The 27,516-nt window shown below is 30.5% G+C and overlaps 1 protein-coding gene and 1 pseudogene across 2 annotated transcripts in view; one reads left to right on the forward strand and one right to left on the reverse strand.

The window, feature by feature from the left end:
• LOC114183061 (uncharacterized) overlaps positions 1-10,714 on the reverse strand; it is a 43,961-nt gene extending 33,247 nt beyond the window's left edge. The window contains exons 1-3 of one of the 2 annotated variants that reach the window (XM_028069914.2): positions 10,589-10,714; positions 10,417-10,500; positions 6,024-6,072 (exon numbers count right to left, since the gene is read on the reverse strand). The gene's annotated coding sequence lies outside the window, so the exon portion shown is untranslated. The remainder of the gene's footprint in view (positions 1-6,023; positions 6,073-10,416; positions 10,501-10,588) is intronic. The other variant, XM_085673077.1, reaches the window with a different exon arrangement.
• A 1,913-nt stretch (positions 10,715-12,627) lies between these two features.
• Positions 12,628-14,124, forward strand: LOC146886018 (uncharacterized; annotated as a pseudogene).
• Positions 14,125-27,516: the final 13,392 nt, after the last annotated feature.

Genomic DNA, 27,516 nt, shown 5'->3' on the forward strand with positions numbered 1-27,516 from the left:
AATTTTAGTACATTAAACAATATATAATACTTTTCTTTTCCAATCATACAAGAACTTAGAACGTTAATGCAAGAGTCCAGAAAAAAAAAACTGATAATGCAAGTTTTTTTCATACGAGCTTGCGGGTTGGCCCGCGCAGGCTATGGGCCAGTCCACGCAGGATATGGTCTTTGACGAGCTGGGCCACTACAGACTTACAGATTCACAGTCATGGCCCGTCCCGCGTTATTTTTGTGGGCTTGCAGACCCGGCCTAACGGACCAAGCACATATTGTCACCCTTACCTAACACGACACAACATAGAAACCTTTTTTTTTTCTTTTACTTCACCATTTCTCACCCACTTACAACACAATACAAAGAGATGACAGAGATCACTACTACTAGCAAGCCACCACCACGCCGCGAACCACAAACACGCCAGGGACCACCATGACGCGAGCCATCACCACCATGCAAGATCGAAAGGAGGCGTGCGCTATGTGACGCGAGAGAGAGTGAGACTAAGAAAGGAGTCTCCAAACAACAAAGTAACCATGATCCTGATTGGAATTTTTGATTATGGGATTGAGATTTTGTTCGCCCTGATTTGGGATTTCTTATTGCCCTTATTTTTAGGGATTGAAATTTTTGTTTGCCCTGATTTGGGATTTCTGATTACCTTAATTTTTAGGGATTGAGACTTTTGTTTGTTCTGATTTTTGCAGATTTCGATTTCTTATTGCTCTAATTTTGCATATCTGGTGCCTTTGCTTTTTGTGTGTATGGAGGTGGGAAAATGATGGAAAAAACAAAGGTGAATGGTGATTAGGAAGAAGAAAACAAAGACGTAGAACATGGATGAGCCGGTGAAGGGATGAAAAAGAAAAGAGTGGCAAAGAATATGGGTGAACTGATGAAGGATGAAGAAAGGCGCCTTCTCCCTGCACCTCCAAGAAATCTCCTGTACCCCCAAAATTTACGTTTCTGCCCTTATTTAATATCCTGTGAGAATGGGTGAAAGTTGGTACGGACGCAGTAAATTTCATTTACTGCGTCAACGTCCCTGCACCCCCAAAACGTTACTATATGTTCCTTGTATTCCGTCTGTTCTCCATCATCCATTCATTGCTTCTTCAGTCCTTCTTTGCAGTGGTATTTCCATCAATCAATCCAGGTTAGCCTTCATACCCATACCCATAAGTTTGTAAATGGAATTTGTTTGAAGAGATTGTTTGGAATTCATAATTTATAGGAAACGGAATACAGAATCCGTTTCAAAACTGTATGAAACGGATTCTGTATTTCGTTACTAAAAAAATTTGCAAATTGTTTTATGAAACGGAATACAGAATCCGTTTCATACAGTTTTGAAACGGATTCTGTATTCCGTTTCATAAAAAAATTTGCAAATTTTTTTAGAAACGAAATACAGAATCCGTTTCACCAAAATTAAAAACAAAAAAAAAAACAAAAAACGGAATGCGTATTCCGTTGTATATACTTACATATATACTATTTTTTTAATAAAAAAAACAGTGCTTAATGTGAGTAAATTTTGCTCCAAGGTTTAAATTCTCATTTTCAGAATATTTTTAAATTAACGCAAAAATTACAGATGGATGAAACTAAAAAAAAATGGAGTGGAACACACTATATTGCTATTTGTTGATCTTTTTAAACTTTTTTAAATTTATCCTAAATATTAGCTTTTGTATTTTGGCTCACTTCCATACGTATGCATTTGCTCCAATCATATGAATTTCATTCCATTTTTTACTTTACGGTTTACCAAGAATCACCATGGTGACGTTTTTTCTGCCATTTTTGTTGGGACAATTTCTTAGAACCATCCTTTACTTCTTAAGCACGTGGGGAATGGGTTTTTGAGGCATTGTTTACTCCACACGGCATTCATAAGCCGTTTCAATAAAATTGAAAAAAAAATGAAACGGAATGTGTATTCCGTTTCATACACTCCCCACACGGCTTACAAAAGCCGTTTCAGTTAAATTTAAAAAAAACAAAATGCCAAACGGAATGTGTATTCCGTTTCTCCCTTCCCACACGGCTTACAAAAGCCGTTTCACAAACAATTCAAAAAAAAAAATGCTCAAACGGAATGTGTATTCCGTTTCGCACTTCCCACACGGCTTACAAAAGCCGTTTCACAAACAATTGAAGAAAAAAAAAAGCAAAGCAAGTGTGTTCCGTTTCACCATTCTGGAAGTGCACTCCTAAGGGTTTGTTTTGGGGGTGCAGTGGTGCAGGGGTATGCGTTCTTGGGGTTTTATTAGGGGTGCAGCGTCAGGGTTTGGGGGTGCAGGGGTATGGGGTAAAAAACACACAGTAAATTTATATTTAACCATGGGCAATTATGGGAATAAAATTGGTTTTTGGGGTACAGACGAGATTCTTGGAGGTGTAGGGAGAAGCCCCCATGAAGAAATGGTAGGTCAGTCCACCAATCTACCAACCCATCCAATAACAAATAGGACAACCTGTTTTTTAAAGACAGGTTAGCCTGTTCTAACCTGATATGATTTTGCCAGGTCAAAAATGGAATAGATCTAAAGAGGCTGGTTAATCCTTTTTGACATTCCTAATAAAATGAGGATGAGGGAGTATCGATAATCATTATATTGAAACTTAAATTGTTTTCATTTTGGATGGTTAATTATTTTTTAAGTATATATATATATATATATATATATATATATATATATATTTATTTATTTATTTATCTACATTTCATACATTTTTTAAGCTTCAATTGATTTCTTGTTGTATTGATCTTTTGATATATTTCCTTGTGATTTATTTGATGACACTACTTTCATTTTGTGGCACTTGAAAGCAACGTAAAATGTTTTCAAAAATTGAGATGAGTTGAGTTGAAGATCAAGATGAGTCGCACTACTAAAAGTTCTCATATTACATGAGATTTTTCTTGTAAATTTGTAAGTAATTATTTCCTACAAAATTATAAAATTCGTAAGTATTTCCTACAAAATTTATTGTGTAAAGTGTTTTATACAAAATATTTTTAAAAAAAATTGGCAGAAATTATTTTTTTTATAACAAAATTTATAAGTATTTCTTACAAAAAATATTTCAAAACAAAATTGATAAGAAAGATAAGTTTTTTTAGTAATATGGATTGAAGGTAGAGTTAAGTCCATCAATGTTGAAAGATAGAGGTAACTTATCTAAATGTTTTCAAAATAGAATTTTGCCTTAAAAAAATTGAAGTGCTTTATAGAAAAACTCAATTATAAATAATTCAAATATAATATTTAATTTCTTAGAATTTTTGAAATCTCTAGTTCGGAGAAGGAAAGCGTTAGTGTGAGGAAAATTTTGTAGCTTAGCACCTCCTACAATCATGTGCTTGAGGCTGGTTAAAACAGGATATTCATAAAAAAAATGGTGAAACATTTAATCATTATTTATTGTTGGTTTTTGTATTTCGTATTCAATGTAAATATTAATTTATTAATTTATAGTTATATCTATTGTAGATGCACTTTGATAGTCTTAATGCAGGGATGATGAGACCAAAGGCTTTTCTTTTCGTCGCAACAAAGTTTCATTAGTTTAAGTCAAAATTGACAAAGAACAAGGTTTTTAGTTTTTTTTCATTTTTATCGGCAATGTTTTCGGTGTATGGAAAGGTGAAAATTCTTATATGAAATACATATATTATATATAGATCGGTGAAGTAACTTCGTGTTTGTTCAAATCCATAAATATATTATTATATATGTTAGAGTATATAAGCCAAAAGTTGTGTATTACATGTTTAAGTAAAAATTGTCATAACTAAAAGTTTCTGCTTTACTTTTTGTTATTCCTATTTCTGTATATAAAGCTACTCTGTTCACTTTTACTGGTTAATGAGAATATATCTCCCATTGTATCTCTTTTTCTAAATCCTATATGGTATCAAGAGCTAAGATTGTCCTAAGGTGTTAAACTTTGTTGATCAAAGAGCTGATACGTTTGATTCAGCAGAAGGAAGTGTTCTTCTAGAGTATGTTGCGGCTCTTGCGTATAGAACAAGAAGTTAGACGGAGCTCCAAGGACTGATCAAGAAGTTTCGATGGCTGGTTTAAGAGGGATGGTTCAAGGAGCATTGCCAGTTTATTTTACGGCAAGGATGATTGGTGCATCAGGATGTAAGCCATTTTTTACTTTTAAGATGTTGCAGATATACTGTTTGATGATTTCCGGAGTTAGGGTCAAATGATGAAGAACATGTTCTACAAACTCGATCCCATTATAATGGAAAGGGAAAAGGGTCCAAGAAGTTTTGCAAGAAGAATTTCAATCACAAAGAATCTCAAAAACGGGGAGGGAAAGACTCTAGTGATTCTGATAAACGTAAAGATCATAAGCCAAATCATGCTTCTGATCAGGAAAAAAGACTAAAGGTTTGATAAAAAGAAAGTTAGGTGTTACAAATGCCAAAACCTTGGCCACTTTGCAAAAGAATTTTGGAGCCAATAATAAACCGAAGAACCAGTCTCATTTGGTACAAGATGAGACATCAGATTCTGGACCTGTGATGTTAATGGCAAGAACAAATGAGGATGAGGAGAAACTGTATCTTGGTATCTAAACTCAGGCTGCTCGACTCACATGACTGGAAGAAATTAGTGGTTTGTTAAAACGAAGAAGGTAGCTCATGGAAATATCAAGTTTGTTGATGATAGAAGTCTGGTTGCAAAAGGTTCTGGCAGAATTGTCTTACATGACAGTGATGGAAGAGGAGTAGTGATTGAGGAAGTGCTTTACGTTCTTGGGTTAAAGACAAATATGCTTAACTTGGGCCAACATTTACAGAAAGGTTTTGTGATGAAAATGGAGGACATTGGCCTCAGTATTTTTTACGAAAATTGGAGATTGATTATTAAAGTAAACCTTTCTTAAAATAGGACATTTCGTGTGGTGATGAATGCAGTAAACCATCAGTGTTTTACTGTGTCATAAAACAAGTTGGAGTGGTTCTGGGACATGCGTTTTGGGCACTTAAACTTCAAAGATCTTTTCAGATTAAACCAAGGTACAATGGTTAATGGTTTGCCTCAAGTTAATATCCCTGAAACTGTGGGCAAAGACTGTGTTCAGTGTAAACAAACAAGGGGAAATTTTCAAAAATTTGTGCCACAAAAGACAAAGGCTGGATGTTGTGTATTCAGACGTATGTGGCCCAATGCAAGCTGAAACTCCTGGAGGTAGCAAATACTTTGTCCTCTTTATAAATGACTGGACTAGGAAAACATGGACATACTTAATCAAGCAGAAGAGTGGAGTGCTTGGTGTGTTCAAGAGGTTCGAGGCTATGGTTGAGAGGTTGTGTGATAAGAAAATTAAACTTCCGAGAACAGGTGGGTGAGGGGAGTATACCTCCAATGAATTTAAAAAGCTATGTGAGGATGAAGGTATAGTCCATGAAACCACTCCTCCTTATACTTCTGAGCACAATGAAGCAATAGAGAGGAAGAATAGGACTTTATTGGACATGGTGCGATGCATGCTAATGTGGCCAAAATTGAAACAATCAGGTTAGTAGTTTCCCTTGCTACACAACTCCACTGGTCACTATATCAACTTGATGTTAACAATTTTATTTTTCGTCATATAAGTCTTCAAAGAGGCCATTGGCTTATATAATGTGTCTTTCCCTCCTAATGTGATCAAGGTCATGCATGATAATGTGTCTTTCAAAAGGGAAAAATGTTACCATATTTTGATATTATATTTTAGAAAGACTATCTTACCCTTTACTCGATACGATTAATTTATTAAATTAAAATAATTTTATTACATGATAAAATATATGACTGTATGATATCTAATCACGAATGTATAATCTCTCAATTAAAAAATAACTATTTAATTTTTTTAAAAAATATATTTAATTTTTATATTTTTATTAAATTATATTATTTCAATAAAAATATAAATACAAATATATAGAAGCGCATGTCTTTAATCCCTAGCAATAAAGCAATAATAATTATAGGATCATAAAATATTACCTCGCGAGAGAGGCCCTGAGGAGACTTTGTAGTATTCGGTCTTCACATGCTGTAGATAGCAGGTTAAAGTGTAAGACACAATCTACCCTGGGCGAATAGGATACGGTATTCTTTTGTATTTTATTAGTTAAATAAATATCTATATTGTATCTCGCTGATGTTTTATAAAATAAATATTTAATAACAAATTTTAACCATAAATTCAAATAAAAATATAATATATAATTTTTATAAATAATTTTTAAAAATATAATATCTCGCTGACAGTTCACAAATAAATAAAGATATTTTAAAAACAATTAATAAAAAATAATCAATTCAAAATTTATGTTAACATTTTAATAATTTAATATTTTTTTTTAATTTAAAGTAAAGTATAACGGGTATAGATATCCATGGGTGCAGATATCATGATATCCATACATGTATGATAACATGCAGATATAAAAAATATTCGTACCTATTATCCGCAGATATCAATTTTTAATATCCATTTCATATCCGTTGTTGTAAGGCCCCATTTTTATATTCTGCCCTAAAGTTGATGGGCTGCCTTTGTGAGTGGGCCTAAGGCCGGCCCAACGTATAAGTCCCTAAGTCTGCCCTAATTCCACACTCACTCTCACTATTGCAGAAACTCCGCAGTCGTCACCTTCTCCTTCCGCTCTAGAGCTCTGCTAGGGTTCCTCCCTAAGTCTCTCGAGCTAGCCCCGGATCAGCTTCTACCCCACGTAAGTAACCCCTCTAGACCATCAGAGTCCTATTTTACTTTCCCCTTTGTATTTTCCGCAGTTAGGGTTGGGTACTAATCTGCCTTGGTTTCGTGTGCCTTCTATTTTCAACTCCTATGCGTTCTAGAGCTGCTGTGCTCCTTGGTCCTGCGTCGAACGCCCTGTACGAACCCATTTTCCAGGTACGGGAAGTTAGGGTTTCAGTCTTTTAGGTGTTGTCTTGGCTGTTCTTGAGTGAGTTACTGATTTCCTGGATGAATCCTTCGTGTTGGCGTGATTAAATGCTTGTTATGCTTGGTTGATTTGATATACATGGCTGTTACAGTGAAGAACAGTGGCGAGACCTGTAAATCTCGCCCAAGCGAGTCAATCCCGCCTAGGCGAGATGAAACAGGGAGCTCGCCCAGGGCTATTGCACGAAAGGTCGCCCAGGCGACCTGCTTGAACTCTTGAGCGAGGGAACACCTCGCCCAAGCGAGAGGGATCTCGCTTAAGCGAGATCCCGTGATGTTTCCTGAGTGCTCCATCTAACCCTCGCCCAGGCGAAGGGGGGGGGGGGCTCGCCTGAGCGAGCACGTCTCGCCTGAGCGAGACCCCTCAGCTTGAGCGAGGGATTGAGCGAGGCAGTGCGTTGTTTGGGGTGTTTGTTATTCTTGGATGATTGACATTGGGTTGGGTGTGAATTGTATGATGAGAAACATGTATATAATGGAGTATTATGCGTGCTTGGCATGAATTGCGAATTGTGTATGTCGGGTTGGGTATGTTATTGGCATGTGAAATGTGTGAGAGGTTTGGAACTAAAGGAACACGTTAATGATACGAGATGAGGCCCTAGATTCATGGGGTGGTGATGATCAGATGCATAGATCCAAAATGCGAGGTGTATGAGGAACAAATCCCAGGGAAGGGTATGAAATTATAAACATGATATTTGATGTTCTTCTACTATTGGTTATAAGTGTTGGTCCGTGTCAGCGTGTAATTCTTTGGGGTCTCTAGGTGAGACCTTCGGGGCTACGCTTCAGTGGTCGGGACGTAATCCCATGGCCCCTGTTAGTGGGTGTCCATGGTGGTGCCCCATCTGTATAACTAAGTAAGGATTCAAGGTAAGGACTGTATCCTGACACTCTAAGGGGCTAGTTAGTCTCACTTAGAGCGGACTGACTCCTGTGGTGAGAGTAGCAGGAGGCCTGAACTTCATTAAGGGCTAACCTTGTGGTGGGAGAGATTTTGATTCATCGTAACACTTGAAACACATAGCTCAGGATCGAGCAGCTCAGGGTCGAGCAGAGGTATCCACCACAAGTGCAAGCATCCGCTGAATCCGACCAAGTTATACGTATCCGGATGAGTCGAGTCGAGTCGTAGTGTAAGTGTATTGAATGAAGAGTCATGACATGTTTGGTTGTTATATGGATGTGAGATGATGAAAATATATTTGACTGTATGATGAGTATGTGTTGGCTCTAGCTTACCCGTTTTGTTGCATGACTATGTTGTATGTGGTTGTTCTTCCTTGCGATGATCATCAACTTGGTTGATGGGAGCAGATGGGCGAGGTTCTCGTGGTCAGCAAGGAAGCGGTGATTCAGTAGCTTAGCCATCTGGGCTGGAGGCATTTTATTTACGATTTCTTTAGGGCTACGGCCCCTGTATCATCTTATGATTTCTTACTCTACACTCTTTGTTAGATTGGTATCTGTTTTATGTCGGCATCGTGGTGTGCCAGGTTGTAGGGGTTGCGTTAAGGACCCCAAGACTACGCTGTTGTACTTTATCGCGTGACGTTTCCTTTAATTTCGTTTTGATAATTAAATGGGACGTTACAGTTGTGAGTGTTATCTGCGAATACCCGTGGTACAGCTTTTTTGACATCCTTAATTGTACAGTTAAAAAATATATCTACAGATTATTTTATATTTGTAAGTATTTATAAATATTTTTTTATTTTATTCATAAATTTTAAATAAAATTATTCATAAAAAATTAAAAATATAAACTCAAATAAAATTATCTAATAAAATATTAATATAAATAAAATTAATCTTATTAAAAAATATATTTAAATAAATTATAAATATAGAATCTAAATAGAATAAAACTTTTAAAATAAATATCTTTAATTTTATAGATCTATATAAAAAATTATAAAATATTAAATTAAAATAATTATTTTATTAATAACGTATGTCTTACAAATAATTTATTTTAATCAGTTAATTTTAAAAGACCAACAGTTCGCATCCACATGTATAACGAGAGGAATTAAAGTACAATATTCACTAAAATATCTGTTTTTTATACTTTTAAAATAAATAAAAACATAATCAAACCTTCCAAATAAGTTTACAAAATTTACTTTTTAAATAAATTAGTATAACTTTTAACATTTTAAAGTATAGTATTTCACATTTGTTTTCATTTTGTTTTTCTTTTGGTCTTTGAAGTAAAACTAAAAGATTTAACCTAAAGTTTGGTGTTCGCATTAACAGTTTAACCAGAGGAAAGTGGCGGAACAAGTTGTAACAGGACGCAGTGAAAATAAAATAAAGAAGCCTATTTTTAATTAAATAATGTATAAAATAGTATAATTTTTTTTTATTTTAATGTATCTCTAAAATAATCAAAATATATATATATATATATATATATATATATATATAAATAATGAAGAATATTTGTTTTGGATAAGAACTAATTTTATGAATTAATTTTAGCTCAGCAATTTCAATACTGGTCTTTCGTCAATGAAAAGCACAGAGTCGTGTAGTTCAGCGATCCTGTATTGAATACTTGTGTTGATGAATTTTACTATTTTTTTTTAATTTAAACGTTTATATATATATATATATATATATATATATATATATATATATATATATATATATATATATATAAACATAAACTCTCACAATAATAAAAAAAAGCAAATTATTCATAAAGTTATATTTAATTAATTATATATTATTTAATGTTTTTGTAAACCTTTTGCATTAATTAAAAACAAAAAAAAATAAAAAATAATAGTTGCTAAAATAGTAAACTTTCATAATAAAAAAAGTCAATAATAACCAAATTATTTGATATTTTCTCAGTAAAAAAAAATAAAAGTCGTAACAAAATAAATATACGATTGTATGATGTCTAAACAGAGAAAATAAAATCGAAAAGGGAAATTAATTAATAATTTAATACTACTAAAAGATTTTCATATTTTTTTTACAAATTTATTATAAAATTTTGTAAATATAATTGTTTTTTTTTTAATTTTTTCTGAAAAATTATATTTTATAAAATTATAAAGTTCGTAAATATTTTTTACAAAATTTTCTGTAAAGAATGTTTCTCACAAAATATTTTATAAAAACATTTGATAGAAATTTTTATAAATTATTTTTTATGATAAAATTTATAAGTATTTTTTTTTAAATTTAAAAATATATATGTTTTTTCTAGTGTTATGGAGATATTTATATTTCACAATAATATCTCAAATAAATAAAAAGAGCACACAGACGTAATAGTTTTATGAGAAAGAAACAGATAAAAATAAATAAATTTTAATATTAATCATAATGTAGACTAAGAAAAACATAATGAAGATATAACTAATTGAAAAGAGAAAAGAAAAATAAAAATAGTGTATACGGTATACCAACCTGAACTTTTGTGTTGAAGATCTTGGTAAGAAAACACAGTGAGGTAATCTTAAGTAAGGAGCTGAATGATGGATGATTATATGACTGTTATAATAAGAAAGTGAAGTTAAACCAGGAAAGAGGAACATGAAAGAAACAAGTTGAGTCATGCTATGAATGGAAGAAGACTTACAAATTGTGTTGGAATATTGAGGTGATAAAAGAAAAAGAGTTTTTGCAGAGGATGAGACTGAGAAAGAGTTTGTAGCTTAAGGTTCTTTCTATCTTACACACATTTGTAAGAACATGTGAAAAATATTTTAGCACGTGAGGGAGTAGGTGTGAATATTATTATGGTGAAAATGTAGGGCTAGCTGTCTCTTTCTGATTTGTTGCGATTTAAATTTAACACAGAAATAAAAAAGAGTGAGTTTTATTATAAATTTTATCCAAATTTATGAAAATAAATAAACTTTTAACAATTATAAAGATGAGTAAATCATATTTTAAAATAAAAAACTAACTTCTATATTTAAACAGAAATAATACATTGAATACACACCTATTGTTTTTTTATTTTGTTTTAATAATTCATTTTTTATTACTAAAAAAAAGCATGAGATTTCTTCATCAAATATCAAAGCAAGGATATAGAACATATTATGTACAATTCTCTATTTTAATTTTTTTTTTCAAACAGTATTTCACAATCTAAAGGAAATCTTAAGATTAGTATAAAATGTCTTTCTTATATCTATCCTTGTAGTTATATCGTCACCAGATCTCCCTGGTAGCATCAGCAGCTTCCTAACGTTTTTTGTATCCTCTTCTGCTCACATAAATAGCAGATCATAGCAGAAGAATAATATCACCAAACAAACACAAAAGATAAGGGTAACATTGAGTTATTAAAATTATACTTATAATCATAAAAGATCATCGTATTACTATTTTAAAACATCAAATTTATAGTGCAAACCAAGAAAGATATTATGATCATAAAGGTCATATGGCGTTTTCAAACTTATCATATGTACATTAAACCTAATTTTTGAAAGATTTGGTGTATTGATTAGAATTTGAGACTCTGCACCTATTATATTCACCCTTACCTCTCAAGGTTCCTTGTCATTCCATGGTCACATTCCATATCAAGAAGTATAACAAAGTAAATCCCTCATATGTAGATTTGACTCTCAATGCCAAATCTACCAATGTGGACCTCCTTCAACCGTCTCCCTAGAGTATTTTTCTCTACATGAGTTCAATAATTATTAAAATTACGATAGTCTCACTACGAACTCTAACATCAATACACTTCACACATCATAAAAACAACATTCTCACCTTAGGAGCTCTCACTCCACAATATTCATATCAAACCAAAGTAAAAATACAACAACTTTTAAAATATATACAACATTCACACATAGTTCATACAGCACATGCTCATATAATCTTATTAGATCATTACACCATGTCATACATATGTATTTTACTCAATCTAAACCCATCACATTATTTATTTCAATTGAGTTGTTAATAATTCGTTATTTATTTTCTATTACATTCGATAACATTCAATGACAATAATTTCATTAAGTATATCAAATTCTATAACCACATACATCTAATTAGCAATCTCAATGGTCAAAATGAAGAGTCATATTTCAAGAACTATCTATCAAATTTCCAACCTTGATCCAACGGTTAATGAAATGAAAATCCTAATTTTCTCGAAATGATTCGAAATAGGAAAACACGGTGATGCCCAACAAGAGAATGGCTCGCCCAACGAGAGAAGCTTCCTCCCCTTCTGCAAAACTCAAAATTTGACACTCGCCTAATAAGGGGTTGGCCCGCCCACCAAGAAAGCCTCCCTAGCCTCTTTGTCAAACTCAATCTTGACACTCACTCAATAAGCAGTTGGCTCACCCAACGAGTTTGCATAAAGTGTTGTAATACTACCAGTTATTGCAAAAGTTTTGAACGTCGCCTCCAACATTTATTTTTTCGCTTCTGCAGTTTTTGTTTGTGGTGCAAAGATTCTTCAGTTTTGATTCCATAATTATTGCAATGATTATGATTAATATTACCCATGTACGTTGCAAATCTGCTTTTGAACATTAAGTGAGCAATATGGAATTTCAGCCCATTCCATTCACTCCTTCACACCTATAAATAGGTGGCTTTGGTGATCTCCAAAACACACCATCTCTCAATCTTCTCCTTCATTCTTCAAGCTCTCTTCTCTCTCATATTTCTGTCTTCTTTTATCTGGATTAAATACTCTTTCAAGAGTACTTTCTTGCTAGTTCTGAGATCCTCGAAAGATCCGAGAAGTTCCTGTTGTATCTTGGGGGGCTTGCGTAACACACCGCGGATAAGTCCTTAAGGGCAGTGAATTTACACGCCTCAGGAAGTACCATTTGTTAGTGATTTGTCAGTAATTTACAACAATCTTAAGGACTTATGGCTGACAACAACAACTCTACTACGCTGGAGAATCAAAATAGTTCCGGAACTCCGACCGTCTTTGCGAAACCATTTCCGGATGTATCAAAAATTGAGGTATTCTCTGGGCAGAACTTCCGACGATGGCAAGAACGTGTGTCTACTCTTCTAGACATGTATGGAGTAGCTATGGCTCTCTCAACTTCAAAACCTGACGAATCCAGTGCCAAACAAGTCGAAGATTGGACTTATGCAAACAAGGTATGTCGACACACCTTACTTAACGCCTTGTCTAATGATTTGTTCGATGTGTATTGCTCATATAAGGAAGCGAAAGAAATTTGAGATTCGTTGATTCTCAAATATACTGTTGAAGACGTCGTCCGACAAAGGTTCGTCAAAGGGAATTACTACCGTTGGGAGATGATCGAAGATAAAGACATAAAGATTCAAATCAACAAATATCACAAGTTACTTGAAGATATCAAAGCGGAGAACATACTCTTGCCTGATGAGTTTGTTTCAGAACTTTTGATCGAGAAATTACTATCATCCTGGACTGACTATAAACAACAACTGAAACATAGACACAAGCAAATGACGCTTCAAGAGCTCATTACACACATCATAATAGAAGACACCAACAGGAAGGAGAGTGTTACTACAAGGGCCAAAGCTTTATCCGCAAAGGAAAATGTGGTAGAAGACAAACCTGCTTTAAAAAGGTACGAGAACAAACTTGATCACAAAAGAAAAAATAACTTTTGAAATTCCCGTCCCAATGGATCTAATCCCGTCTTTAAGAAAAAGGGTAATTGCTTCGTATGTGGGAAGCGAGGCCATCATGCACCTCAGTGCAGACGTAGAGCAAGAAACGACAATCCTCCTAGGGCAAATATAGCCCAAGGGGAAGATGATACTATAAATGCAGTCGTTTCTCAAGTAAATCTGATGATCAATGTGAGCAAGTGGGTGGTAGACTTGGTGCTACCAGGCACATCTATGCAAATAGGAGTGCTTTTACCTCCTACACTAGTGTAGGGGATGGAGAAGAACATGTTTATCTTGGTGATTCCAGGACAACTCCAGTCATTGGAAAATGAAAAGTTCTTCTAAAACTCACATCTGGAAAAACTTTGGCCTTGAGTGATGTGCTACATGTGCTCTCTATCAGAGTTAATCTAATCTTTGTAGCACTACTGGGAAAAGTTGGGGTTAAAGTGTCATTCGAATCTGACAAGATTGTAATGACAAAAAAATAATGTTTTTGTGGGAAAGGGATATTGTGATCAAGGTCTCTTTGTACTCAATATTTCAGAAATTATAAATGAATCATGTTCTTCTGCTTATATCGTTGACTCATATGATATGTGGCATGCTAGATTAGGACATGTGAATTCCTCATATGTTATGAAATTGCAACGACTAAGATTAATTAATATGCATGATAAACAAAGTGGTAAATGTGATGTATGTGTAGAATCCAAAATAACTAAGAAAACATGTTATCTTGTAGAACGTTAAACAGAATTGTTAGGGTTAATTCATACTGATCTAGCTGATTTAAAACAAACCATGTCTAGAGGTGATAAAAATTATTTTGTGATCTTTATAGATGATTATTCTAGATACACCAAAGTGTACTTAATCAAATGTAAGAATTTTAGTTTAAACAAAGTTTTAATGATTTTCATATCCCTTATGGGTAGTGTATGATTTGCAGCATACACTTGATGAAATCACCTATATGAGTGTCAAGTGGGGCCGCTTGTATGAGATCTTGGCATGATCTCTAGAGCACTCATGAATACCGAGCATGCTCATGGCCTAGTAAGCACAACACAGCGTTAACAACAAGGATTGTGGGGGTGTATTGTGATTGATAAACCACTAACCCACATCAAGTGTATTTGGTTTATATAGCTTGCTATATCAACTACACTGTGTGTTAAGTTTATTTGTCTAGGACTGGTTCATATAGCTTGCTATACCAGCTCCGACGCATTACATCTTATATGAGACCCAGTTTTTTTCCTTCTTACTTTTCCTTATCTTTTGCAATATGTGGGGGATTGTTGTAATACTACCAGTTATTGAAAAAGTTTTGAACGTTGCCTCCAACAATTTTTCCGCTGCTGCATTTTTTGTTTGTGGTGCAAAGATTCTTCAGTTTTGATTCCATAATTATTGCAATGATTATGATTAATATTACCCATGTACGTTGCAAATATGCTTTTGAACATTAGGTGAGCAATATGGAATTTCAGCCCATTCCATTCACTCCTTCACACCTATAAATAGGTGGCTTTGGTGATCTCCAAAACACACCATCTCTCAATCTTCTCCTTCATTCTTCAAGCTCTCTTCTCTCTCATATTTCTCTCTTCTTTTATCTGGGTTAAATACTCTTTCAAGAGTACTTGCTTGCTAGTTCTGAGATCCTCGGAAGATCCGAGAAGTTTCTGTTGTATCCTGGGGGGCTTGCGCAACACACCGCGGATAAGTCCTTAAGGACAGTGAATTTACACACATCAGGAAGTACCATTTGTTCGTGATTTATCAATAATTTACAACATAAAGTAGACACAAAATTTTGAAGCACAAATAATGTCTCTAGCCCTAATTGAGTATTTTACCTTTGTATGAATAAAACAGAACCCAATTGCATAAAATGACTAAGAGTACCATTCCACAATGTTAACCTCAAAGCCACAACTCAAAGAACAAATTGACAATTTTAAAACCCCAATTTACTCATTTAACAATTTTTCCCCAAATCAACCAATGGAATACACCAATTCAACGATCAATATACAATGTATGAAGCAATCAATTAAGACAATAGAATAAAAAATGCAAAAATTATTATTAGCTCTCTTTTCCTTAATTAAATTGTCCTTTCATTCACTTGCTCTTTAAAACTCTATTTCTCATAGAATGACTTAACTGGACAAAGAAAATTCTGGTTACAAATCTAAACAAATTACCATGATCAAAGAGAAACAAATATTCACTTTGAGCACATTTAATCTAGAGGAATTACACTAGAACACATATACAAGCTCAAATAGCACAACCACCTCCAAAAGGGTAAAAAGGAAAATTAATATATGTTTTTTAATCTAATAAGTAAATGTTGTGTAAAGATCTTCGCTAAGATACTATGATTCTTGATCTTCAAAAGGAACAAGATTGGGTCATGAATTTTATAAAGAGGGTAGAGAAAAAATTTAGAAAGTAAGTTTAGAGGCTTGTGATTTTTATAAAATGAATTTCAATTAATAGAAAATCTAATTATAGTTTTAACTTTTATTATTAAAATATTAGACCAATTTTTAAAAATTACCACCAGTTTAAGACCATTTTCTTTTCGTCCTCACATTTTAATATAAGACTTATTTATTTATACAATTTTCTTAAAATATTTTAGTATTGATAATTTTGGTAAAGAAGTTAAAAAAAATTAAACAAATTTTTGGTCCCTTAACTTTTTATGAAAATTGAAATCAATCTATTTTCAAAATTTTGACCAAATTTAGTCTATCAACTTTAGAAATTCGTAAATTTAGTTATAAATAAATATTGTTAAATTTATTTGATTTTAAGATGTGTCTCATAATAGATTTTTAGCTAATATTAAAATGGAGATGTATAATAGTGTTAAGAACTTGAATATTATTATAAAAAATGTTTGAACCTCAGATAGATTTAACAAAATTTAATTAAAAAATTAAAATCTCATAATTTTAGAATTAAAAACATTCTGTTAAAAAGCTAAAATCTCGTAATTTTAGAATTAAAAACTAAGTGAGATTAAAATTTCAAATAAACTAATTTTAAAAGTAAAAAATATATATATATTTAATGAAAAATTACCATCGAGAAAAAAGTGGGTCATAAAGTTTCTTCAGATCACGTGCTCAAAATAAATAAAAAGTTAAAGAAAAGCCGACAGCATTTATGTCCTACCTACTATTTTAAAATTTGAACCGGAGGATTAACTTCTGTACTAAAAAGAACATAATTTTGGTATGCAATTAAATTTTCATCTGTCCATATTAATCTATCAAACAGGAAATGTGTTCTGCAAGAACACACTTCACTTTTTATTACTTAGGTACCCAGACTTTTTTTTTTTTTTTTAAATTAAAACTTAAAAAACATTAAAACTAACATGATAAATTATTTTAATTGTGCTTGATTTTTGTAAAAGTATATTTTAGTGTATGTGTATTTTTTACGGTTTAATAATGACTTAGAAAAATTAAATTATATTTGTTTAATAGATATTTTGGTGTGATGAGTTTTAAAAGTTAAATTAAATTATAAGATGAATATAGGTGAAATTATTTGAAAAGAAATGAAGTTAAAAATTAGAAATATAATTTTATATAGTATTTTTTTTAAATAAAGAATACGAAATTGATTCGGTAGAAAAATTAAGTTTTTTGAGAAATGCTATTTTTTAATAATATTAATTTATCTAAAAATAAGTATTATAATTTAGAAAATATTTTTGTTTGTGGTAGATTGTAATTTTAGAATTTATTCTATTTTAATATTTTAATGTAAAGAGAAGACCAAAAAAAAAAATACTAAATCCTTAAAAATTATATCTTTACATTTAAATATTAAAATAAAAAGCAAAATAATCAAATCTGTTTTAAATTTATTATTTATAATAAATAAAACTAATTATCTTATTCCTCATTAAATTATTACAACATAAGATTATTCTTCATAAATTATTTAACTATAAACATATGCATTTGTAAAATTTAATTCAAATCAGATCTCTTAAATAATCTTATTCTTTATTCTTATTTTATCATACATATATTACTAACTTTAAAAAAAAAATTATGGCTAAATAATTTACTTTTTTAATTATTAATTTTAATTTAAATAACGTATAAATTCAAATACTTTTTTATACAATTTTAACTACAAACAAGTATTTATTTATTCCTAAGTTTTGGAATCATACAAAATTTAGAAAATTCATTAATTATATTATTATAAAATGATTTAAAATTAAAAGATAAGTTTATATAAAAGTTGTAAAAAAATATAAAACCTATAAACTTTAGAATAGAGAAAAAGTAAAGAATAGGAAAAGAAAAAGAATTCATGTAAAAGAGTGCGAATTCTAAAAGCTAAAATGAAAAATATATAAAATTATATAGAAAAAAGTAGACAAAAAAAATGAAAAAGTGAAGAAATAGCTGGCACGGAGTATGAGTTCTATGAAAAATAAAGAATTAAAAATAAAACATTAAAGAAAAACCAACAGCATTTATGTGCTACCTACTACCGTAGAATTTGTACAGTAGAATTAACTTCTGTACTAAAAATAACTTAATTTTGGTATGCAAATAAATTTTCATCTGTCCATCAACATTGATTTTGATGTGACTTTAATGTGTTGGCTCTTTAAAGGCTTACATGTTTTAATTTAGATTACGTATTCGTGTTCGACATGTATCTGTAATTTTAAGATATTTTATTAATATTTATTAGTAGAGTATTTAATTTACAAAGTCGTAGTATAGTACAAATTTTTTTTTGAATAATAATAAATTTTAATAACAAAAATAATTAGTCACTATATAGTGATCCATTTAAGTATTAATTTAAAAACTAAAATTTATTGGCAACTAAAATAGTTTCATTAAATTATAATTAGTCTCTAAATTGATAATTATAATAATTGTTATTATGAATTGATTTTGGTCACTAACATTAGTTACCAAGATCTCGACTGCCAAAATAATTGGTCACTAACATTAGCTACCAAGGTTTGACTACCAAAATAATTAGTCTATAAATTGGTCTCTAATTAGAAAATTGGTCTCTATCATATTTTTGGTTACTAAAATTGATCATTATTTAAGAGTTTTCCTACCGTTGTACTTTTGTGTTGATAACTTTAGTACATAATTTGGATTAACACAATAACAATCATATATTTATTAAGTTTTTAAGAATTATTCATATATCGCGTATCTATCACAATCGTGTCATATTATTTTCAAAATAAACATATCGACGTATCAGATACGTGTCGTATCCGATACACGTATCGTATCTGTACATTATAGATTAAGATAGATCCGGATATTAGTAAGGAGAATGCTAACTAGTGCTATCAGAACATTCGTTGAAAATTATTAATGTGCATTGAAATTGTTATTTTTATATTAAAAGTTGAAATAATTAAGTACAGTAATTAAAATAGTATAAATTTGCATAATAAATTTTATAAAGACAAAATTAACTTTTTAAATTTGTAGACAATAACTTTCTAATACAAAAAAAAAGAGTTTAAAATTTTTAAAGTCTCTACTAAAAAAAAATCAATGAAGTCTCAAATTGACACTTTAATTTTATTTTATTGTTTTGTAAAATTTTTAGATGTTTAACACTATTGTTTTTGTTGGTTTTTCTGTTAAATTAAATTTTCTTATGTTTAATTATATTTAACTTTTAGCAATATTAAAATATAGTTATTTTATTATTTAATTTTTTTTAACTTTTATTTGTGAACATTAAATAAAATATTAAGCACACTTGTACAATATTTATGGACATTTTTATCCTTTAAATAAAATAAATTGTATTAATGGTTATCAGACAAATTTTATTTAATATCACATTTATCTATGTAATTTTATAGAATTTAATATATATTAATTATCCTTAATAAGTATCTTTAGGACACTAGTTAGCAAGACTCCATTAATTATCTTATAATATATGAATCTTATAGAATTTTTTTTATCGAAAATAATACATTTTAAGAAAAAAAATCTAAATGAATGAATTTATTTACAAGGACCATACATTTAGGATATAAAGCAATCAGACAATTCAAGATAAGCAACAAATACAAAATGTTATTATAGTGTGCTTCCTACTCCTCCTTCCTCAAAATCAACTTTGGTTTGGAATAACAACAAAATATAAATATGAGCACCGTGGTGAGAAAGAAACGGATACTTTGTTTAGCACAATGGAAGAACAAACTCTGTTAGAAAGTCATGAACTACTACATATATTACTCTGAAAAAAAAAAACAACAACAAGAGAACAAAGAACACTTCAACCACTTAAAATGACATATCATCATTGCAAAAAAAAGGAAAAAGAAAACACCACTGCTTATGATGCATGAATCAAGAATAAACTCACATTTAAAAGGTTGAGCACCAAACTGTAACCCCACCGCCTCATCCTCTATCGAAAACCTCCTCACCAACATCCATTTTAAGCTTTGACTTCACCTACAAATGCAAAAAAAAAAAAACAAAATACAATTTGGAATATTTTCTTTAAGGATTTTGTATTACTTCATCACAGTCACCACAAAAATTACATCAGAAATTTTAGAAACATGACATGTGTGCCCTGTTAGGGAATCTTTGAACGTTGAGGACAAAGGGAAAACAAACCTTGCTTTTTAATTTACTTATAAGTTAATTTAAATTTGTGAAGAAATTCATTTAATTTCTTTTTTCATTTTAAAATTCTTGTGAAGAAAATATTTTTGAATTTTCTTTTATAAGTTCTTACGTTACCAAAGAAACTTCTTCAAAACGATGCTAAATGATGCTAAATAGAAATAAATTCTGATGTCCCTTACAGGAAAAAAAACATTTATTATTAGAAAGACTTACTAACATCATATTTATACTTCAAGCCATAAAAGTGGTTTCATATGAAGTGACAACATATATATAGTGAATAATTGTCAAGTAAAAACCATTAATTTATTTGTTTTTACCAAGCAAAATAAATATTTTTTTATATATTTATCCATGAAAAAAACCTACTGCTAAATGATATAGTATTCTAATTGATTTTAGGTCAGAGAAAAGAGTATTTGGTAACACAAAACGAAAAGTAATAATGTAATATATCCCTCCAGAAGAAGATCATGTCTACCTTTTATCTAATATTTTTAATAATATTAAACATTTTTGTAAATAACGAGACCTTTTTAACGTCTGACGTAGAACGGGCAGACATTACTTAATGTCTGTTAAAAGATACCCCGACGTCACTTAATAAAAGACGTCGGCCCCCAGCTCGACAGACGTCCCTTGACGTTGGACCAGCGCGCGCCAGACGTTCCTTGACGTCGGCCCCTCCCACCCCCAATGTCACTTAACGTCGAATATAACACCCCTGACGTTAAGTTTTGATTTATCTCTGCGCGAAACGCAGAAACCCTCGCGTTGTTCATCGTTTCCGCGAGAGTTCCCGCCGGCGACGCCATTTCCGACCCCCTCCAGGTGAGTTTCAAAAGGTTTTCGCCATCAAACTTTTAGGGTTTGATTATGGGTTGATTTTACGCATTTTGAACCAATTATTTTCCGTTTTCATCCCCATTTGCAGCGTTTTGAGATTCGTCCTACTTACTCTTTGTTCCCATTTGGCCAGCAGTGTGCGGAGACCCTAGACTTCCTCTCAAAGTTCGTCTCTCAATTAGAAGAGGTTAGTTTTTCATTATATGTATATATTTGTTCATTGTATGTATAGAATTAGTTGTATTAATTTATAAATGTCATTATAGTTTTAGTATTAGACTATTTTTTTGTTAATTTTTTTGGCGTATTTTTTTTATTTAAAATTTTATAATAATATTTGTAAAATTAGGAAATAAAATTATATTTATTATTAGATATATGCATGTTTAAATAATTCTCATTGCATTTTATTTTTGAATATTATTGTTGCAGTGTTATTTTATATATGTAGATTTATTATACTTATAGTATACAGTGAGCGAAACTTAGTTCCCGTTTGAGATTTAGTACAAATGATTAAATTTTTAATCGTTTGTATTAAATCTTGAATTGTCCGATTGGACAGTTTGAAAAAATTATTTTTCATAATTTGTTACAATGTGTACATTGAGGTTTACGCATAAATTTCATAAAATTTCGATTGAGGCTAATTTGTGTTGTTCTCTGGATGCATACTTGATTGTGATCATGATTAATCACTTTCATTTCGTGTACTTTAGAGTCCAATGCGAAATACTGTCGAAATTTTGTGAAATTTATGATGTTTGACTTATTTGTACATGTGTTAACAAATTATGAAAAATAATTTTTTCGAATGGGTAGGGCCTCACCTTGTGAGAGTTAAAAGTTTGAGATTGATTGAGTTTTTTACGAACATAGTATGGATCGAAGCTGGATGAATGAGCGTCGCATAAGTGAAAAGTATGATTTGAAAGTGTTTTTGCTAATAATATTTTGTGAAGTATTATTAATTATTTTGGCTAAGTACTTGTGATTGATGGTAGGTATCATTGGCAACTTTGTCTCATCATTCCAAGACAATGCCTAGTTGTATGGTTTTGTTCATGCCATAGGAAGATTCCACCAGCTTTTAAAAACATGTTACAAGAGTAGGTATTTTTTTTTCAATCCTAACTTATGTATCTACTTAGTTATAAAAACTTACATATGTTTTATGTTTCCAAAATTTCATTAGAATTGTGGGTAAGCCTAGAGGCCAACAACTTAAAGTCATATATCCAAAGGTTAGAACTCATTCATTTTAAAGTTATTAATTTCTGTATGTCAACTTATGACTTTGATGTGTTTATTTTATTTGTAATGTTCAGTGTAACAAGCAAGAAGATTCATGGGAATGTGGATATTATGTCATGTCTTGGATAAGAACAATCATTCGAGCTGCAGTTAAAGATGAATGGATAGAGGTAATTATATATATCTTTCACATATTATAAATCATATCAAACTTTAAAGAATGATATTCATACATAATGAAATTATATTACTTTTTCAGCGATTCAAGAATCCATCACCTCTGCCAGATGACATTATCCACACACTAAGACAGGAATGAGCAGCATATCTATTGGAGAGATGGAGTTGATACCACATGAATTAGAACTCCTTTCAAAAACTTTATTGTACAAGAATTTCATGTTGAAATTTTTAGTTTGTTGTTATTTATATTAGTTTAGAATATATGTTGAAACTTAAGTTCTATTATATATAACTGTAACTCCAGAATTGTGCTGAAAGTATTATGAAATTGTTCTGGGAATTTTCTGATTTTCAGGTGTATGGATGTTGTAAAAACAGTCAAATTTTTTTTAAAAAAATGGAGCAGTTTGACGTCTGGTGTGCCCTGACAGACGTTATTTAACGTCTGACCGTACCAGGGCCGACGTTATTTAACGTCTGACAGGCTCTGACAGACGTTAAACTGCTCAGGTTTTTCTATAATTTTAAGCGCGAAAATTGACGTCTGTTGTTACTGATCCCGACGTTGGATAACGTTGGACTCTTAAAAGACCGACGTCAAGTGACGTCTGCTATTTTTTCGACGATATTTTAACATCACCCGATACGACGTCGATGTTTAGACATACGTCAAAGATCAACAATATCGAACGTTAAAAGAATTTTTTTTTGTTAGTGTAACATCATATTTATACTTGAAGCCAAAAGTGGTTTCATATGAAGTGACAACATATATATAGTGAATAATTGTCAACTAAAAACCATTAATTCATTTGTTTTTACCAAGCAAAATAAATATTTTTTTATATATTTATCCATGAAACAAAACCTACTGCCAAATGATACAGTATTCTAATTGATTTTAGGTCAGAGAAAAGAGTATTTGGTAACACAAAACGAAAAGTAATAATGTAATATATCCCTCCAGAAGAAGATCATGTCTACCTTTTATCTAATATTTTTAATAATATTAAAAACATTATTAAAAGTATTTGTAATAAAATATGACATCATTTTATAAACCTTCTTATAAAAAAAAAGGATTAAATATGTTTTTGATCCCCGATCTTTTAGTAAATTTTAAAATTAGTCTATTTCGAAACTTTGAACCAATTTAGTCATTCATCTTTCGAAATACATGAATTTAGTCTTTTTAATCAAATTTTATTAAGTTTATTTGACATTAAAAGCGTATTTCATAATAATATTTGACTTAACATTAAAGTAAAAATGTGTCAAACCATATAAACAACTCAAATATAATCCTGAAATGCATACGAAACGTCAAATAAACCTAACAAAATTTGATTAAAAGGAATAAATCCACATATTTCGAAAGATGAAGGACTAAATTGGTCCAAAGTTTCAAAATGGACTAATTTCAAAATTCACTAAAAGTTAAGGGACCAAAAACATATTTAACCCAAAAAAAAATATAGTTTTGACATCAACAACTCATAGAGATGGCAAATAAACCCGTCCCCGTGGGTATTGCCCGAACCCGTCCCCGTTTTGACGGGGAATCCCCGCATTGACTGGGTATGGGTATGGGTATGGGGAATCCCCGACTTTTTCAGTTGGGTATGGGGATGGGTATGAGGATGTACATATACCCGCCATAATACCCGTCCCCGCCATATCTCCATTCTCGTTTAAATTATTAAAATATTCACAATTAATCAAGTAACCCCTATATATATATATATATTTTTTTTTTCTATTTTTTATTTCTTTTAATTATTTCATTTGTCATGAAACTCATTCTCATCTCCAATATATTTTTTATCTTATCATAACCTTTATGTAATTATGTTAAAATGATGTATGTTAATTAAAAAAAAAATTATGCCTCACATTTGAATATTTATATTATTTTTTAATATTTTTATTTATTATAAATTTTTCTTTCACATGAGAATGTTTATACTCTCAATTTAAGATAATATAAAAAAAATTCTTTACTTATTATTATTATTAATTTTTGTTTAATTTGAAGAACTCTTTTGTTTCATTAAAATAATTTTCGTTATTTTTCAACCATTAATTATATGTTAATATTTGAAAAGTTTTCTTAATTCTCTAAGATATTTTTCGTCTTATCATACCTTAGTTATACATTTGATTTCCTTTGTGTGATTTTTTTCGATAGTCTCTCAAATTATTTCTAAAACACACATTTGTTAGTTTTTTAATATTTTTATTTATTTTTTTTATTTTCATCATGTAGAATAATATTTCGATATATTCTATCTAATTATTTTTTATTTTATAACTCATTATTAATCATAATGTAATTTTTTCACTTTAAATTCTGTTTGAAGTGGTTAAAATTATATATATATATATATATATATATATATATATATATATATATAATGATATTTAGGAATAGTATATGATAATTCACTACAAGAAAAACATGAAATGGTGACTGATTTAGTCAGTAACCCATATCAGTCACTATTTTTCGTCATTGGTGGTAGTAATTGATTTATTGTCTGAATCAATGACTAAATTAGTGACCGATTCAATGATCGAATCTGTACTTGATTTAGTGACCAATTTAATTACTAATTTATATGTAATTTAATGACAAATTTTTTGGTCACTAATGATATTTCTATTTAATTTTAACCACTTCAAACATAATTTAATAATTAGTTCTGTAAGGTATTTTTCATTTTATCATACCTTAATTATACATTTGATTTCCTTTGTGCGATTTCTTTCGATAGTCTCTCAAATTATTTCTAAAACACACATTTGTTAGTCTTTTAATATTTTTATTTATTGTTTATTTTCATCATGTAGAATAATATTTCGATATATTCTATCTAATTATTTGTTATTTTATAACTCACTATTAATCATACTGTAATTTTTTCCACTTTAATTGTATAAATAACTTTTATTTACTACAATATAAAAATTTAATGTAATTGCTATGAATATTTTTTTGTCACTATCCAACATATATTGAAGTTCAAAAGATACAAAATCTATGTCAAAATTTTATTATTATGTTTATTATTTGTTCTTTGTGTCATTTTGATCAAGTGATGTATTATAACTTTTATTAGTGTATAAAAAAGAGATTCATTATAATTTAAAAAATTGAAGTAAACAAACATTTAAAATATATTTTAATTTGAATATTTGTTTTCCTTTTATTATTATGTTTATTATTTATTCTTTGTGTCATTTTGATCAAGTGATATATTATAACTTTTATTAGTGTATAAAAAAGATATTCATTAGAATTTAAAAAATTGAAGTAAACAAACATTTAAAATATATTTTAATTTAAATATTTGTTTTCCTTTTATATTTTTTTGAAATATTTTTTAATTTTATCAACTAAGTTCATCAATGTTGTAGTTTGCAAATTTAACAAATGTTTTGGTTCACATGAAATTTTATTTGGTATTCTAATATAAAATGTAAACAATTATAATTTATTTTAAGGTATTTGGCATCGAAGAAAATCCTCCTAATATTGAATATTTCATAATATTATGTTTTCTTTACCGTAATTTTTTTTCTTTTATAAAAATTAATATTGAAGTAGTTAGAACACGGGTACGGGTATGGGTACGAGATTATACCCGTTACTCGGTGGGGATGGGGATGGGAAAAAAGTTTGATACCCGTTGGGTTTGGGTATGGAGATGGGGATGAATTTTTTATGTGGGGATGGGTATGGGATAGCGAAACCCGTCCCCGCCCTGCCCCCGTTGCCATCCCTAACAACTCACACCAATACGATGTTAAAAAACAGATAAGAACTGAATAATAATAGTAAATTCTTACCTGCTGGTGAAATAATCTCTTGACTGTTGCGTTGAGATTCTCGTAGAAGATTAAATCGAATCTTTCCATGTTTGAATCCCTAAAAACAATGGAACTTTTATCTCTCCTTTGGAGAAAGTTTTCATATTGAGACATTTAACTACCATCACGTTTTTCAAATATGAGCATTGCAAAGTGGCAGTTAGTTCCTGAATAAAAGCTTTCTAGTCTTGGTAAGCAGTTCAACTTAATTGATCTCAGTCGTTCAAATACCATCTTATCACAACCTTCTTCATCTTTTACAATTTCTTTTATTGATTCACAGTTCTTTAATACTAGGATCTCAAGTTTCATCCAACTTTTCACTATTGCAGATGTGAATAAATATTCCATTCTTTCACAGTTCTTCACGTGCAACTCTTTAAGGTCGATGAAAGACATTCCAGAAACCACCTTTTGTAACCGAGTGCAGTTTTCAAGCTTTAACACTTGAAGCTTTTCAAAGTATGGTTGTACCCATGAATGCTCTAAACCTACCCTCTCCAAATGTATTAGATCTGCCAAGACTAATTGTTTCAGCCGCGCAAGTAGTGTTTTGTTAACTTGAAGTTTTTGAGATGGAAATATCTCCTTCAGACCAAGGCAAATTTGTACTTTAAGACATTCTAAATTCGGGGCCTTATGAAATAAATCAAACGGCAAGCTATCTTTGTTATTGTAATCCTCAAAAAACAACCAACGAAAATTGAGGTTGCAAAGAGGCTCTTCTAAATGTGCATCTTTGAATAACATAATGTTTTCCTCATTAAGTATCAAATTCTTCAGTTTGGGACAAGTCTGTCAATTGAGGCCATACAAATTCAAAAGAAAAAGCATAGGTGTTGTTAGTTTATAGAATGATAAAAATGAAAAGAAAATGAAGTTCAAATTGTCTAAATGTTCATGTTTTGTTACCTTTTCAATTGAGAACAATGAAAAGAAAATGAAGTTCAAACCGATCAGTTTATTTGAAAATGGTTACTGATTTAGTGTTTGGTCTTTCAGAATCACAACTCAATCTCCAATTGAATTGTTCTAATAATATTTATCAGAA

Source organism: Vigna unguiculata, chromosome 5 (assembly GCF_037176805.1).
Source record: "Vigna unguiculata cultivar grain cowpea cultivar isolate G323 ecotype 2 chromosome 5, ASM3717680v1, whole genome shotgun sequence".
NCBI lineage: Eukaryota > Viridiplantae > Streptophyta > Magnoliopsida > Fabales > Fabaceae > Vigna > Vigna unguiculata.